The sequence below is a fragment of the Triturus cristatus genome, chromosome 8 (genome assembly GCF_964204655.1).
Source record: "Triturus cristatus chromosome 8, aTriCri1.1, whole genome shotgun sequence".
NCBI classification, from domain to species: Eukaryota; Metazoa; Chordata; class Amphibia; order Caudata; family Salamandridae; genus Triturus; species Triturus cristatus.
This window is the reverse complement of record NC_140591.1, coordinates 808,167,580-808,182,157: the sequence shown is the minus strand read 5'-3', so window position 1 is coordinate 808,182,157 and position 14,578 is coordinate 808,167,580. Positions and strand designations below refer to the sequence as shown.

The following is a 14,578-nucleotide window of genomic DNA, read 5'->3' as shown; positions in this document are numbered from 1 at the left end:
TTCTTCTAGACTCAGTCTGCAGGCTGAAATTGCCCCAGTCGGCCTCTTTGCCTACCGACAGGGTGGTCTCTAGGCTGGGGTGGTCTATCCTTCTGTACCACAACATATTCTTTGTGACAACCTCTCGCCCCATTTGCAGTAACCATTGTACCGCTCAAATGTGAGACTGTCCATGTACCCGATTAAAAGGGCGTCCAAAACTTCCATCCCAGCCGGCGATCTTGTATTAACACGAGGTCCCCTAGTAGGAGCTGCCGGGATTTAGCACGCCTTTTCAGGCTGACATGTGCATTGGTCCTAGTGCGCCGGGATTGGGCATCTTCTGGTTCATACGGCGTAGATGCCCACTGACTGGATACAGGGATAGTGTCCCCCCAATGCCCATTCAACATCAAAGACCAGGGGGATCATTGCTTGGTACAGTGTGATATTCCTCGGTATTCCCGTAGGAATTGGTACACGCAGGTCTCAGGGTTGGCACCCTCGGCCACTTCAATTCTGAGTGCTTTATTCAACATATGCATGAAAAGCTCAGCCTCGCCATTGGCTTGCGGCCACTGCAGGGTGATGCGGAGGTATTTTATAATGAGGGTTGTGAGTAGGTCTTTGAAGTCGGCCCCTTGGAATGGTGGTTCGCTATCCGTCTTTATTTCTTGGAGGAGTCCCAGTAGTGCGACGGTCTTCTATAGCACAGGGGCAACATTTGTGAATGCTGTTGACTCTATTATCTCAACTGTAGGATATTTGGAGTAACTATCAATTATCACCGCAGTGATTCATCCATCTGGAGAGCTCCCTAAGTTGAGCATTATCTGGGACCAAGGAATCGTACATGGCTCTTCTGTAATGATAAGTGCCAGGGCTTCTTGAGTGCTTGCAATCTGGCAAGATGGACACTGCTGCACTTCTAATCTCTGGAACCAGACCTTCTCCCTCATTCAGGACTTCATCTGAACAGTTCCCTGAAGGCCTCCATGGCCGAGGGTTGTCACCCGGGGCTGGAGGCTCTAAGGGATTATGATGCGAGACCCTTGCAGAGGCACTCCTTGTCCGGGGCATGCCAGTTGTTGCCGTCCCATAGGAAATTGTGCCATGAGCCCTGCTGGAGGAACCATGACCATCGTCATGACTGGGTCAGCTCTGGTGGCTTAGTTGATCACTTTGATGGTAAGCGCATGTTGTCAGGCTCCGTGAAACACAATGTTTACATAGTTGTCTGTGTTGTCAGTATCATCTTCCACAAGAACTGGTGTTTGCCGGGAAAGGAAGTCAGCTGGGTTCTTGGAGCCTTGTCTGTAAACTACCTCCATCTGGTAGTGTTGCAGGTGGATCGCCCAGAGTTCAATCCGCAGTGGAGGATGTGGTGTTGTAGCCCGGAACAATGGAACAAGCGGCTGGTGGTCTGTGACAGCTGGTGCTTGCTTAATGGCATGGGACTTATGAGGGTCTACTTGAACTCCTTCCTGGTTGAGCACGTAGCCAAAGAGCTCGATGGAGTTCTAGAAGAACAAACACTTGTCTTTATGGAGGGTAACACCGTGGTCGGATAGATGTATCAGTGCCACTTTGAGGTGCGGTGGTGTTCTTCAACGGACGTCGAATAAATTAGGATGACGTCACTTACATTCAGTACCCCTTGTAGGCCAGACAGGGTCTCCCGAATCGCATCCTGAAATACTTCCACCGCTGATGAGATCCCGAAGTTCAACCATTTGTACCGACGTAATCCTAGGTATGTCGAACATGTGGTTATGTAGCAGCTTTCTTCTGCTAGCATCAGTTGGTGGTATCCGGCGTTGAGGTCTATTTTGGAGAACCATCGCGATCCGTTGAGGTCAGCTATTATATCGTCCATCGTGGGCGTTATGTGGCTCTACCGCTTGATTGCTTAATTGGGGAGGTGCATATCTATACATAGCCGTATTTTGCCTTTTTCAACTGTTCAGCGAACACCATGGGTGACACCCATGGCTTTGGACGAGAGACATTCTCGATTACCCCCTTGTTGTTCGAGTTTATGCAGTTCTTGTTCAACCAGGGTCTCAGGGAGAACAGCACTCACCTTTGCCAAAGGGCCAGTGGTTTGATAAATGTATCAATATGCAATTTGACTTGGGGAGCCTTTAAGTACCCGAGCCCAGTGAATAAGTGAGAGAATCGGCTGAGTATCTCTTCAGTCTGAACTTATTTTAGTGCGTGCAAAGATGATCAGACCTAGGTTCTCTGCCATGAGGCTTCGAACTAGGGTAATCCTCCTCTCTGTCAACCAAGTTGAACGTGGTTCAGGCTTCTTGGTCTTCTGCTCTCAACTGGACGGTCATTTTTCCTTTTAGCGGTAGGGGTGTTTGGCTTCCATATGTGAAAATCTTGGTGTTGGTTGTGGATAGCGGTGGACATGCGTGTACGCGCCGATATTGCTGAATCCCCGTCACGTTCACCGAGGCCCCCGTGTCGATCAGGGCTTTAATGCTAGAGCATGCGACTTCGCCAATGCATGTCGGTTGTGGGTGCATACTTGGCTTGAAGCCACCTGTGAATGATATAAGGAATGCTTCCTCTTCATCGTCAGGGGAAGAGTCTTCTAAGTAATGGCGATGATGAGGTGATACCTTGGAGGCACCCTGGGATTCTGGATCTTCTAAGGACAGTTGCCGTACTGACTTCGACGGTGGTTGTCTCCCTCATGCGCCTCTGTTCCTTGGTCCGTCTCTGCAGGGGGGTGGCAAAGTGGCTTAGGATGCCACACTTAGAGCGCATTTGTCCTTGTCAGGGCTGGACTGGCCGTAGCAGGCACTGGTCATTTTACCAGTGGGCCGGAAGGGTGGAGACAGTTTTCGGTACAGTGGGCCGGTTTTGCAGCAGTGCTGCAATATCAGACCCCAGTACCAGAAGCAGCTGCAGTGTTTTCCACACGCACTCTGTACCCCCCTCCCTGTGGCCAGGCCGACTCAATTGTCAGAGCCATTTTGAATTCCCAGTCTGGCCCTGGTCCTTGTGCCGGACATTCTTCAAGGGGATGTTCTTCTCTCCTGTCATATCCGCACAGGGAACCAGATGGGAGATTGATTGATTGTTGAGGCCTACTCCCCCTTCCTTGTGCGCGAACTGAGCCAGAATGCCAAATACTCACTGGTACATGTCTTTCCGGCTGTTGTGTAATGGCTATGTCCATTTCTGTCGCTATGGCATTGGACAGGTCATGGGACAGAGCCAGGATTAGGATGTCATCCAAGGTAATGCCAGGCTGACATAGGATGAGTCCTCTCAGTGTCTTATTTCTGCAGCCTTGTATGATCTGTGCCCTCGCCTCTTTAGGTTGATCGTCTGCCGTGCACATAGTGGCCAGTACTCGCAGACGCTCGCACATATGCATAAAAGATGTCCATGGACTCCCTTTCCCATTGGCAGACAGAAGTGCTCGTAGTTCGGGTTGAGTTGCAGGTCAAAATATGCATTGAGTGTTCTGACCGCTGCATCATAGTCGTTTGCCGCACCCGTTTTAGGTAGGTGTGCAAAGAGTTTGTATATATCTTCCCCTGCATAATATAACAGAAGAGACCTCTTCACCCTGCCGTCAGTCTCCCGGGTCACAGCGAAGTAGTTGCCTAGCCTCCCAATCCAGGTCTTCCAGCAAAGCGGAGGGGGGATCCGCAAGTTCGCTAAAAGGTGGCAGTGCGCTGACCTGCGTGTGCTGGGTGGTGACTGGGGCAAAGAAGCGGCATCTGTAGGGGCCCAGCGTTGCCAGCTTCATCAGCCATGGTCGTGAGATGGTGCAGGGGCAGAAGAGGAAGTGGAGTGACTTACCAACCGAGTGGGATGAAGATTTTGCAGCCGCCAATACTTGATGATATTTCCAGTAAGGTCGCAGTTGTTGCAGCTTGTCTTTGTTGGCTTCCGTCAACTAGAGATCCTTGGCGGACGGTACCTTGGAAGACTAGATAATTGTCATCCGTGGAGTTTATATTCATTCTCTCTGGGCAGTACGGTGAGTATGATTACTAAGGATATGTGTCACACCAGTGGAAATTAAATGTCCCCTCACTTACTTTCTGCTGTGCAGGAAGCTGCAGGCTTATGAGGTCAAAGGGGCCTGCAGCAGGCAGACAGAGGTTCAAAGAGAGGGATGGAGGAGGCACACAGCTGAACGCGAGGATATTCAGCTGAGGGAGGGGCCACTATAGAGTGCTACCTCCACCGCGGGCAGGGCGTGTGCATGCCTCCGAGTGCCACGGGTACCAGGACACTTGGTGTGGGTGGAGCAAGCATTGCTCCAGCGAGTCAGAGGACACGCTGCGCAGCGAAGGCTGCGCCAAGGATCCGACTGATGTTTGAGGGTCCACCGTGCAGTGAGCACTGTGCTGTAGGTAGGGTCACAGCGGAGTAATGGATGGGCAGTCAACCAAGGCGCTCAGGGCACATGAGGGGCCGGTGTCGCATGCAGGTAGCCACCGGTGGAACTTGTGCCTGGGCTGCGGGCAGTAGGGTAAACAAAGTCCCCAACCTCGTCGCCAGTGTGGAGAACCTTGCAGGTCAGGCAGCTAACAGAAGTGCAGTAATAGCTGGGCAAATGAATAAGACACACACCCTAGTCGCGATATGGGCAGAAGACCCTATGCGGTCTTTGCCCCTTTGTTCTAGCCCGTCTTGCGACGCCTGGCCAGGGTGTGTTACAGGGTCCAGGTTCCGGGTCAGCTCAGCATTGCAAGAGCGGTGCTGAGGTCATTACAGCGTTCTCCCAACAAACACTTTCCTGCCTCTACATACATCCCCCTGGGCACCGGGTACCCATATGGGTCTTTCATATGTGTAAAAGATGTGTTTTCGTCTCCACCATTACTCTACTGTGCGGATACTTCCTTGTTGCTCTGCAAAAGACTCGTAGGAGCCCTTCACCCCAGTGACTTATATTTTGGTGGACTGCCCCCAATGCTTCAAGTGTTTGCTCTTTGGCGCCTGGCACTTAATCTCCCTGTCCTGTTCAAAGACAAAGATGACATTTCAGACGTGGTGTACAGCTTGTTTTGTTTTCCGTAAAGGGATGTTCTATTGTTTCGAAATAGTTGTTACAAGTAACCAAATGTGTCCTAACCCTACCAGCCCTTCAAAAACACATTGTTTGCCACATTGTGGACTCTCTCCCAATATTATTTGCTTTTTGGGAAAATTAATTTGCTTTATACTTTTCATGCACATAAATTTTTTATAATTAACTGAGTTTGTCCCAGCCGTGCCAGCCTTTTCTGTTTAAAATGCACTCTAATTAAGTTCCATGGGGAAATTATGTGCGCGCATTACTCTGGCCGCTAAAACTTTCTACTGTCTTGTGCAGCAGTGCATCACTAACAGTGCCCCTTGCTTGTGTAGAAAATTTCATACATTAACACTTGCTGCCCTACGTGCACTGTACTTGGGCAAAGCTTCACCCTACTCTCACAGAAAAGCAAACATGGGGGTGCCCCTTCCCACGTGACATCCTCTCTCCTGCCACCATTTTTACATATGTCAGCATTATATTTCTTTCCTGCCTCTACACACGTCACTTCGGGCACCGGGTACGCATATGGGTCTTTCATATGTGTGAAAGATGTGTTTTAGTTTCCACCATCACTTTAGTGTGCGGATACTTCCTTGTTGCTCTGCAAAAGACCCATAGACGCTTCTCACCCCAGTCACTTACATTTTGGGGGACCAGCCCTAATGTTTTAAGTGTTTGCGCTTTGACGCCCGTCATTTAATCTCCCTGTACCATTCAAAGACAAAGATGAAATACTGGACGCTTCAGATGAGATTTTACAGCTTATTTGTTTTCCGTAAAGGGATGTTCTATTGTTACCAAATAGTAAGGGCTGTTTCATAGCAATTAGGAAAACAACTTCAAACATACTAGACAACCACAGTAATGTACAACACAGGTAAATAGAAAAACAAAGACAATAGCTCTCAAAGACACGCGACCTATTGGCTTTGCCAATGCTTATTGTTGATCAGTGGTTAGGCAACAGTAGCATTGTCAAGCCAGACCTAAAAGTCTATGTAGATTAGTGTAGCCATAGGTTCTCAAACACAAAACTACAATCTGAACTCTAAAGTTAATGGCCGCTGTCCTCCATTCTCTACTACTGCCAGAGAAAACCAAACACTAAATGATCTAGTTGTCTAAGACACTTTAATAGCATTACAATGTCAAGTGTGTGCCCCTTGCCCCAGAAAGTTCAAACTGGGCAGCTGGATAAGTAAACGAAACGATCACAACTGCATGGAGTCACAACTGAATCAAAAGTAATCCTACTCTTGCCTACCAACATGTGGGAAGAGCTAAAGCCTGTCTCCTGGTGGTGCTTCATAAAGCCCTCTTTTTAGGGTGATCACAAGCCAGACCTAAAAACAGGGTGCCACTGGCTAGAAGCAGGTCTCCGAGCGTGTTTACACACCTCACTTCCTTGTCTTTTCGCCTGGTGCAGAAGGCCCTTCTGCCCCGAGCGGTCCCACCGTTCCGGGTCCAGCCTGACATTCCAGGCTCCCTGCCAGACCCCGGAAGCCCCCACTGTACTGTCTCACAGCAGCTGAACTTTCACCAACAGGCAAGGAAGGACTTAAGTTTCAGCAGACCTACAGCGGCTTCAGCGAGCCCCAGAGCAGAGCTCGCACACTCTGGCCGCAGGCAGACTCGAGGAACTCTGAGTCGGCGGAGGATGCCGGCTGAACGGCTGAGTGAGTACATCCCATGAATGATGGTAGAAATCGCGATGACGTGGAGTTAAGGGAGAAAAAGAGTGGGTGGTGGCAAGATATTTTTCAGGGTTCGCTGGATTTGGTAATTGGAGAGAGAGAGAGTGTGTGTGTATATATATTGGTCTGTATATCCGACTATACATCTATCTATAGGTCTGTCTGTCTCTGCCTTTGCCTAGCTAGCTCTATGTCAATATCCATACATCCATCCGCCCGGTTAGCTAATCCATGTCTCTCCATCCATCTATCTAAATGGCTGTTGTGGCCCAGGCCTTTGTTTGGCCAACAATGACGCTGCAGCCCCTTAGATTACATGACAACAGTGACCCCCCTTCTTCAGAATTTACAGTTTACGTACAGGATACGTTCGTGTAAAACCAATGCTGCCCCCCATCCTGTGGAAACCAACTAATAACGTATACACATAATTTACCCAGGAGGTCAGAGGGGCATATTTACAAGCCAGGCGATAAAATTATCGCCGCTTTAGCGGCAGAAAACTGCCGCTAAAGCGGCGATAATGGGCTTGATAATATGCTCTATGGAATTCCAATTGAAGCCCATGTTAGACGTCCTTCACATCTAACATGGGCTTCAATCGGAATTTCATAGAGCATATCATCAAGTCCATTATCGCCGCTTTAGCGGCAGTTTTCTGCCGCTAAAGCGGCGATAATGTTATCGCCTGGCTTGTAAATATGCCCCATAGATTGTTCTTGCATGCTTCCGCTGGGCATATTAAGTCTCACCCTACAACCCCTATCTCGTAACGTAACCGGTCAACTGGAATCTAGTAGCGTCACGTGACCATAGCATACTAAACTTGACTTGCGTCACGTGACCACAAGTGTCTGCTCACACTCCTGTGGTACGGAAGCCTCAGAGGCAGCAGCCTTGCAAGGGTGAAGGGCGCACGAGGACAGCTGGCGATACTGCTTGGAATAAACGTTGTTTAAGTGAAGATGTTCGACCCAACCTGATGGAACGCGGAATTTCAAAATGTTTTTGTTTTATGGAAAACCGAAGAGACACATAGGGGCATATTATCAAGCCAGGCGATAAAATTATCGCCGCTCTAGCGGCAGAAAACTGCCGCTAAAACGGCGATAATGGGCTTGATAATATGCTCTATGGGATTCCAATTGAAGCTCAGTTTAGATGTCCTTCACATTTAACATGGGCTTCAATTGGAATTCCATAGAGCATATTATCAAGCCCATTATCGCCGTTTTAGCGGCAGTTTTCTGCCGCTAGAGCGGCGATAATTTTATCGCCTGGCTTGATAATATGGCCCTTACTCTCTAAGCTGTACATGTTGCCACCCAAAATAAAAACTGTTTGAATGTTGGGCATGTCGAGTCGAGCAGTGCTTTAAATCGGCAGGTACTGTCCGGTAATGAGTACCTGCACTTTTTTAATTTGAAAGTTGGGGTACCGGCTGTTTTCAGAAGTGCAGCAATATATTTAATTGGGGTTTACCGACACCTTTCAGAAGCAAGCAGGTAAGCAGATGAGTACCTGCATTTCTATAATTCCAATTAAAGCACTGCAGTGGAGCCAACGATTTTGTTAGCATGGACACTGGTACCCCTACAATGCCCCTACAGGAAAGACGGCTGCTGCAGGACAATGAGCTAATAATAACATACCGGGTCAGAATGGCCTACAGCTACAGGGGAACCTGACAGCGCCAGGTGGGCTGGTATTTTAGCAGTTGTGGGTCGGTTTTATGGCCGGGTGAGTCTTTTGCCCCCTGTTGATTTTCCAGAACTTACCACTTTTTTTAAGCTATTTGCTTCACTAATGGGTGCCACTTTAATTTTTGTGCCCAGGCCTATTTTTTGTGTGCCAGTTCGACCCTGATAACATAGTTGAGGTAGTAATATAGTTGAGGACTAGATGTCGTACCGCGGCTGGACTCTGCTGAATATCCTGTGATTCTGGGCGCGTGACCTAACTAACCTCCGTACCTGAAAAATAATAACGACTGGGTTCCCTGTTACGCGCTCCAGTGTCCTTGAGCCAGGTTCGCGCTATAAAAACTGCAAAAAATAATTAAAATGAAAAGCGGCCTGGATGACGTCCATCCGCGTGTATGTACATGGTATTAGCACCGTGCCCTGCCGGTGTGTCAGACAGAAACGTAGAAAGGAGGGCGGGGCAGTCACCTCAGGGTGGCACGAGTTTGGGGGGCGGCGGCCGCCACGGGAATAGTAACCCTCCACCCCCTTACCTGCCGCCATCGCGGTAATCGCCAGCTGAACCCCCCCCCCCCACCTTACGAGCCGCGGATGTTAAAAACAGGGACCCACATGGCCTAGCTACGCCACTGATGTCTCGTTTCAGCGCACGGCTGATATCAGCCAGGAAATACCAGTGACAGGCTCCCTGCATGCAAGTCGTACGGGGTACATAGGATTATTATTATTTTAAAAGTGTTTCAAGGCCAAGGCTGGCCGTAGACGCCAAATGTTAGTGCAGACCCTGTTTGTTTGAGGAAGAGGCAGGCTCGGTGCAGAGCAGACCGTCTGCACAGGCAGGTAACTCGAGGCCGTAGAACCGAGAAGGGCTCACGAGGAGTGCGTAAAACAGCGTGAGCTGGAAGGACAGGAAGGAGGCTGCGGGTTTTACAAAGGGGAGGGGTCTGAGAACTGGAGAAAACAAGGCCAGACGTGGTCGAGCCGAGTGCAGGGGAGAGCAGTGCTAAATGTATGCAACGAAGTACTGGGTGCAGGAAGGAAAGCGCCGAATATAGAGTGAGCAGGTTTGGGAGCTGGGGAGAAGAGCTGAATGCAGAGAACGATGGGCTGGGTGATTTAAGGGAGAGACGTGGAGCGTAGACTAGTGCAAGGGAGCGTGAAAAGATCCGAGGAGGTTAGTGTGAGGGTGAAAGACAGACATCAAGGGGCAAATAAGGTCGTATGGCTGCAATGGTTAGAGGAACTCTGGGCCACATGTACAAAGCGTTTTTGTGGTCGCAAACGGACCTATTCAAAGAATCAGCCCATCCTCTAAAACAAAAAGCCTTTTTAAAATGTACAAAGCCCTAGTTGCGATTCGGTAACCTATTACCGAATAGCAAATTGGGTCTGCGATTCAGTATTGGGAAGGGGTGTGTTTAGGGCATCCTTTCCTAAAACTGGATCACAGTGGTATCTATGAATATTATGTGACCAAAATACCTTTGCAAAATACTCGTATTTTACTGCCTACTTCAAGTAGGTGTTAACCCATTCGCAAATGGGAATGGGTCACCGAGGGACACCTTCCCCTTTGTGAAGGTTCCTAAAAACATTTTTAAGAGCAGGTAGTGGTCCAGACCACTACTCTTAAAAAATGTAAATACAAATGTATTTTTTAAACGTTCATTTTTTTAAACACATCACATTTTCCTTTAAGAAAAACAGGCTGCTTTTAAAAAAAAGACCGCTTTACTAAAAAAGCAATCAGAGTCATGGTGGTCTGCTGACACCAGGCACAATCCATGTGATTTTTGCGATTCCCAATGGGTTGCAAACCGAGACCTACCTTATTAATATTCATGAGGTGGGTCTATTTGCGAGCCACTGGAAATTGCAAAATGTGTCAAACACACATTTGTACATTGGTGTTTGCAATTTCCAAACAGCAAATCACAAAAATGTGCTATATCGAAATCGCAAACAATTACCTTTGTACATGTGACCCTAAGTTTCCTTGACTTACCAGTTGCAGCCGTGGTACAGCAGTCAAACACTAAGAAATGGGAGATGATGGAAAGCTGGTGCCAGACCTACCTTCGAAATATGTACTTTTATTAATAATGTCTATTAAACTGAGGAAATGTAAGGAAATTGGTCCATCCCTCTGACCTCACTCAGCAAAAAAACCCTCACATTTCATTACGACTGACATAATCAGCACTGGACTACAACAGATATGGTTGGTGAATCATACCCCGGATTACAGAATAGTGCTCCAAAGTGATATGGCCAAGCCCGCACCACACAAGTACTAATTGACAACAATGAAAGGAAAAGATTTTTAGTTATAATTAGTGCTCCCGGTTTTATGGTATTTATTTTGTTGAAAATTCCGTCTGTATTTACCCATATCTATTTTTTGGATATCTTATTTATATTTATCCATATATTGTGTTTTGTGAATAGATTAAGTTGTATAATTGTATATTTCCACTCTCACTTAACTGATAAATGTACACTCATATTTTGATACCTGTCACGTTTTAGCGAATTATGCAGCTAAATATAACATAACAATTCACCCACAGGTAAATATTAGCATTATACTACAATGTTGAAATATTCCATTATATAAGCAAATCTCATCCTGTTTTTTAACTCACCATGCGGTCTATTTGCTCAGCCGTTGGCCTGGAATTGATGATAGACAGCCTGAAAAGTCACTTAAAAGACGCACAATTTTCTGTATTTTTCCAATTTTAAATAAATGCAGTCAGGAAACAAACTGTTCTGTCTGTATTTATCTGTAAAAAACTGTAAAAATGGAAAACTGGGAGCCTTGGTTATAAAGGGCAGGAGCTGTTTCATAAGTGTGTCTATGTTTGATGTTGCTGTTATTCTTTTCCTAATATGGAAATCAAAAAAATAAAAATTTAGGAAAACAATTTTGATTCATTGCCTGGCTTTGGTAATTTTGCAGTTCGAGGTGCTCGTGAGGTTCGGCACTACTCATTCGTCTTAAAGTACATCTTATTGATTTATTTGCAATACGTACACCTTGACAAAACCTGGCTATTGTACAGGAGCCACCATAGACCGTTTCAACTATAGTGCAAAAGGAATAAAACCATTACACCATAAGCAAAAGGGGTGGGCGAGCCAGTGAAAGCTCGAGCCAAATTTGAGCCTGAAGCCTGGCTCAGGCTCAGCTCGAGCTCCTCCTGGAACCACGAGCCCAAACAAGCTGAGCTTCACCGTAATGATGTGGGCTGGTGGCTATAGCTGCTGACCATGCAACAATAGGAACCAGGTTTGAATTTGGCCTCAACTTAGCATCCCGTAAATCTCCCCGCGCCAAAAAATAAAAGAGTGACATAGTCTGTGCCTGTTGTGAAGCGGTCATATGTGCTTGGTGAAGGTTGACATTGTGTAAACTGCCAAAAATCAAACAGGGATTCCGCCAGTCACCCATACTCTAATCTCATGCTGCAAGAATTAAAGAAAAAGCATTAACATTTGATGTCAGAAAGAGATATTCATGTAGTGGCTTAATAGTAGTGTGAAAATGATAGATCTGTGTTCAATCCTGGCTTCATTCTTTGGCACAATTGTGTGCATCTCAGCAAATGCTTTATTTTATCAAGCCTTCGTTTTGTTCATTATCACACATGAGAACGCCTTTAAATATGCCAGTTGTGTGTTGTGTACTGTCCAAATACCTGTTGGGTTTGAATTTATAGCCTATAATGTTTCTCCATTTATATTAAGAATCTAAGCCACATGTAGGGTGCAAATGACAACTGACTTGCCTTTTAGTTCACTAACAGCATTGTTGTCAGGACGGGGGCAGAAATGTTTCTCAGTGCCTGTTTAACAGCTATGACTATTAGTAAATGCCTCTAGATGCAGAGACATAAGCCTATGTACTAAGGTGAAATGATTCTAAGTGTTAAAAAAAAAAAAAATTGTATTCATGAAGACACCTTATCGTAATCTAAAATTATGTTTGTTGGATGATTTACATGCCAAATATTTTCAAGGCTTGGCTGACACATGGGCTTTTTAGAACCCGACAAGACCCATGGCACCGCTCAACTCTGCTCTTCTTGTTAATTTGTTGCCTCTTATAAACAAGGATAAAACCAACACAAAAGTAGAAGAAGCAAGTGAAACAAAGTACAGCTGTGTCCAACGCCATCAGCAATTATATAAGACAAATGGGTTGACTAAATTCAAAGGCATATATAGTGTAATTGCATAGGGAAACACGTATTGGCAAATTCAGTACACCACTGCTCCAAAAAGCCAAGCTACTGTCTTTATCAATGCTTTTTTTATCTGCATTAGTCTGTAGCAAAAGTGCACAGTAAATGTGCTCGCAACAGCAGAATGATAAAATAGCCATTTAAAATAAATGTATGCTTTAAGCATAACAAAATATGCTTCACATCTTCAGTCAGTTGTTCATCAGCAACTAATTTTAATTCCCCAAAGCAATGATGTCAAAGTAGTCTCACCAGTATAATCCAACCAAAAATGGCTTCCAACCAGTAATGCTGCCACCTTCACTCCAATTAATGCAAAGATGTTTTCAACATGTGTTGATTGAAGATTTTAAGCTGAGACAGAAAATTAGGTCAACATCTTTTTAATACTGTGCCTTATGTAAAAAACAGAAAAACACTCCCCTAAACGGTTAACAGTCAAACAATTAGAACACACGTATACACACTTAGATTTAAGGATTTAATGTTCTGATGCAAAAAGTGCTCAGAGCTAGCTAACTTAAATTATTTTTTTCTACTTTAAAAACAGAATCATTCTTTTCCAAGACTTAATCATGACTCAAAGAAAACAGCTATATGGACCAGCCATACATGAACCGAACTGGTAGTACAAAGCAACTAATCAGTGCTTTGTTTCAGCGAATTTTAGAAAATACAAGGTATGTTTCACATTTCATGATAGCTGTATAAAAAGTAGGCCAGTTTACATTTTTTGCCGGCATTCACTTGATTGTTCTCTGGCATATCCTCAACACACTGTGTTTGAGACCTTTATGGATCAAAGCATAAAAGCACAAACATGACCGTGAAGTACCAATGGAAGGCTATACATTAACACAGAGTTGACTATTTTTGAGTATGAGCTATTAGACAAAAAGTGCTCAACTCTCCTGCAAGGCCATTAGCTTAGAGCATGGTTAAGCTGTCAGTTTGAAATGCAGATTCTCAGACCACCTGAGGGTGTGGGATATTTTCTGTAACACTTTTGGGGTCGTTTTATCCATTGTGCCCTGGGGCGCAACGGGCGTGTGTACCTGCTTTGTGCGTCTATACAAATACAAGGGTATTACAGAAGGGGCCGCAGACACTTGTGCGTCCCTTGCTTTAATATTGATAGGGCTGGCACACATGCAGCACCGCCGATATCATGAGAAGACATTCGCTCTATTGCATGGGGCGTGGCCCCATGTAAATGAGGGATTCGCTTTACCATTGCTCCCACGACGTATTATGTATGTAGGAGGGGAGGCAACTATGCCCTTAGCTGGTGCAAAGTGCACCACAAAAAGGTGCTGCACCTTTAGTGCACCTCCTGAAGGCAGCCCTCTGGATTGGAGGAAGGGTGTCCTATGGACTCCCCAGACACTACCCTGCAGGTGGGTAGTGTCTGGGGAGTCCATAGGACGCGCTTTCTGTCACTCACTGCACCCGCCTGTAAGGGGGGATCTCGCCCCTCAAGTGTAGGCGGCATGCCTCCTGCACTGTGAAACACGGAGCGGCTTTAAATCAGCCACCCCGTGTTTCACTTGAATGCGTTGCCCTGAGGGTAGTGCATTCTTTCCAATACGGCACACTGTCCCTGTTTGCACCCGGTGCACCTGTATAAGATGCACCATGGCGCAAACAGGGAAAGTGCACCATATACATAATACGGCTCCTGTTGAGTTCAGATATGCATCAGAGATAATATTACTGAGAAGGCCTTAATATGATATAAAGGAGATTTCAGCATTATGCAGCACAATAACAAGAAACAACCTCCCTCACATTTAATTCGAGAACACAACACAAACAACAAAAAAAGGTTACATGTGACTGTGATATTACGGGTTTGAAAATTATAAATTACAGTGCTTAATTTGAGCCATGATTGCAGAT

The 14,578-nt window shown here is 46.1% G+C and overlaps 1 long non-coding RNA gene across 1 annotated transcript in view; it reads left to right on the top strand.

The window, feature by feature from the left end:
- Positions 1-6,631: 6,631 nt before the first annotated feature.
- LOC146805117 (uncharacterized) overlaps positions 6,632-14,578 on the top strand; it is a 38,292-nt gene continuing 30,345 nt past the window's right edge. Inside the window, exon 1 of the long non-coding RNA XR_014967428.1 lies at positions 6,632-6,711. This is a non-coding gene — a long non-coding RNA (uncharacterized LOC146805117). The remainder of the gene's footprint in view (positions 6,712-14,578) is intronic.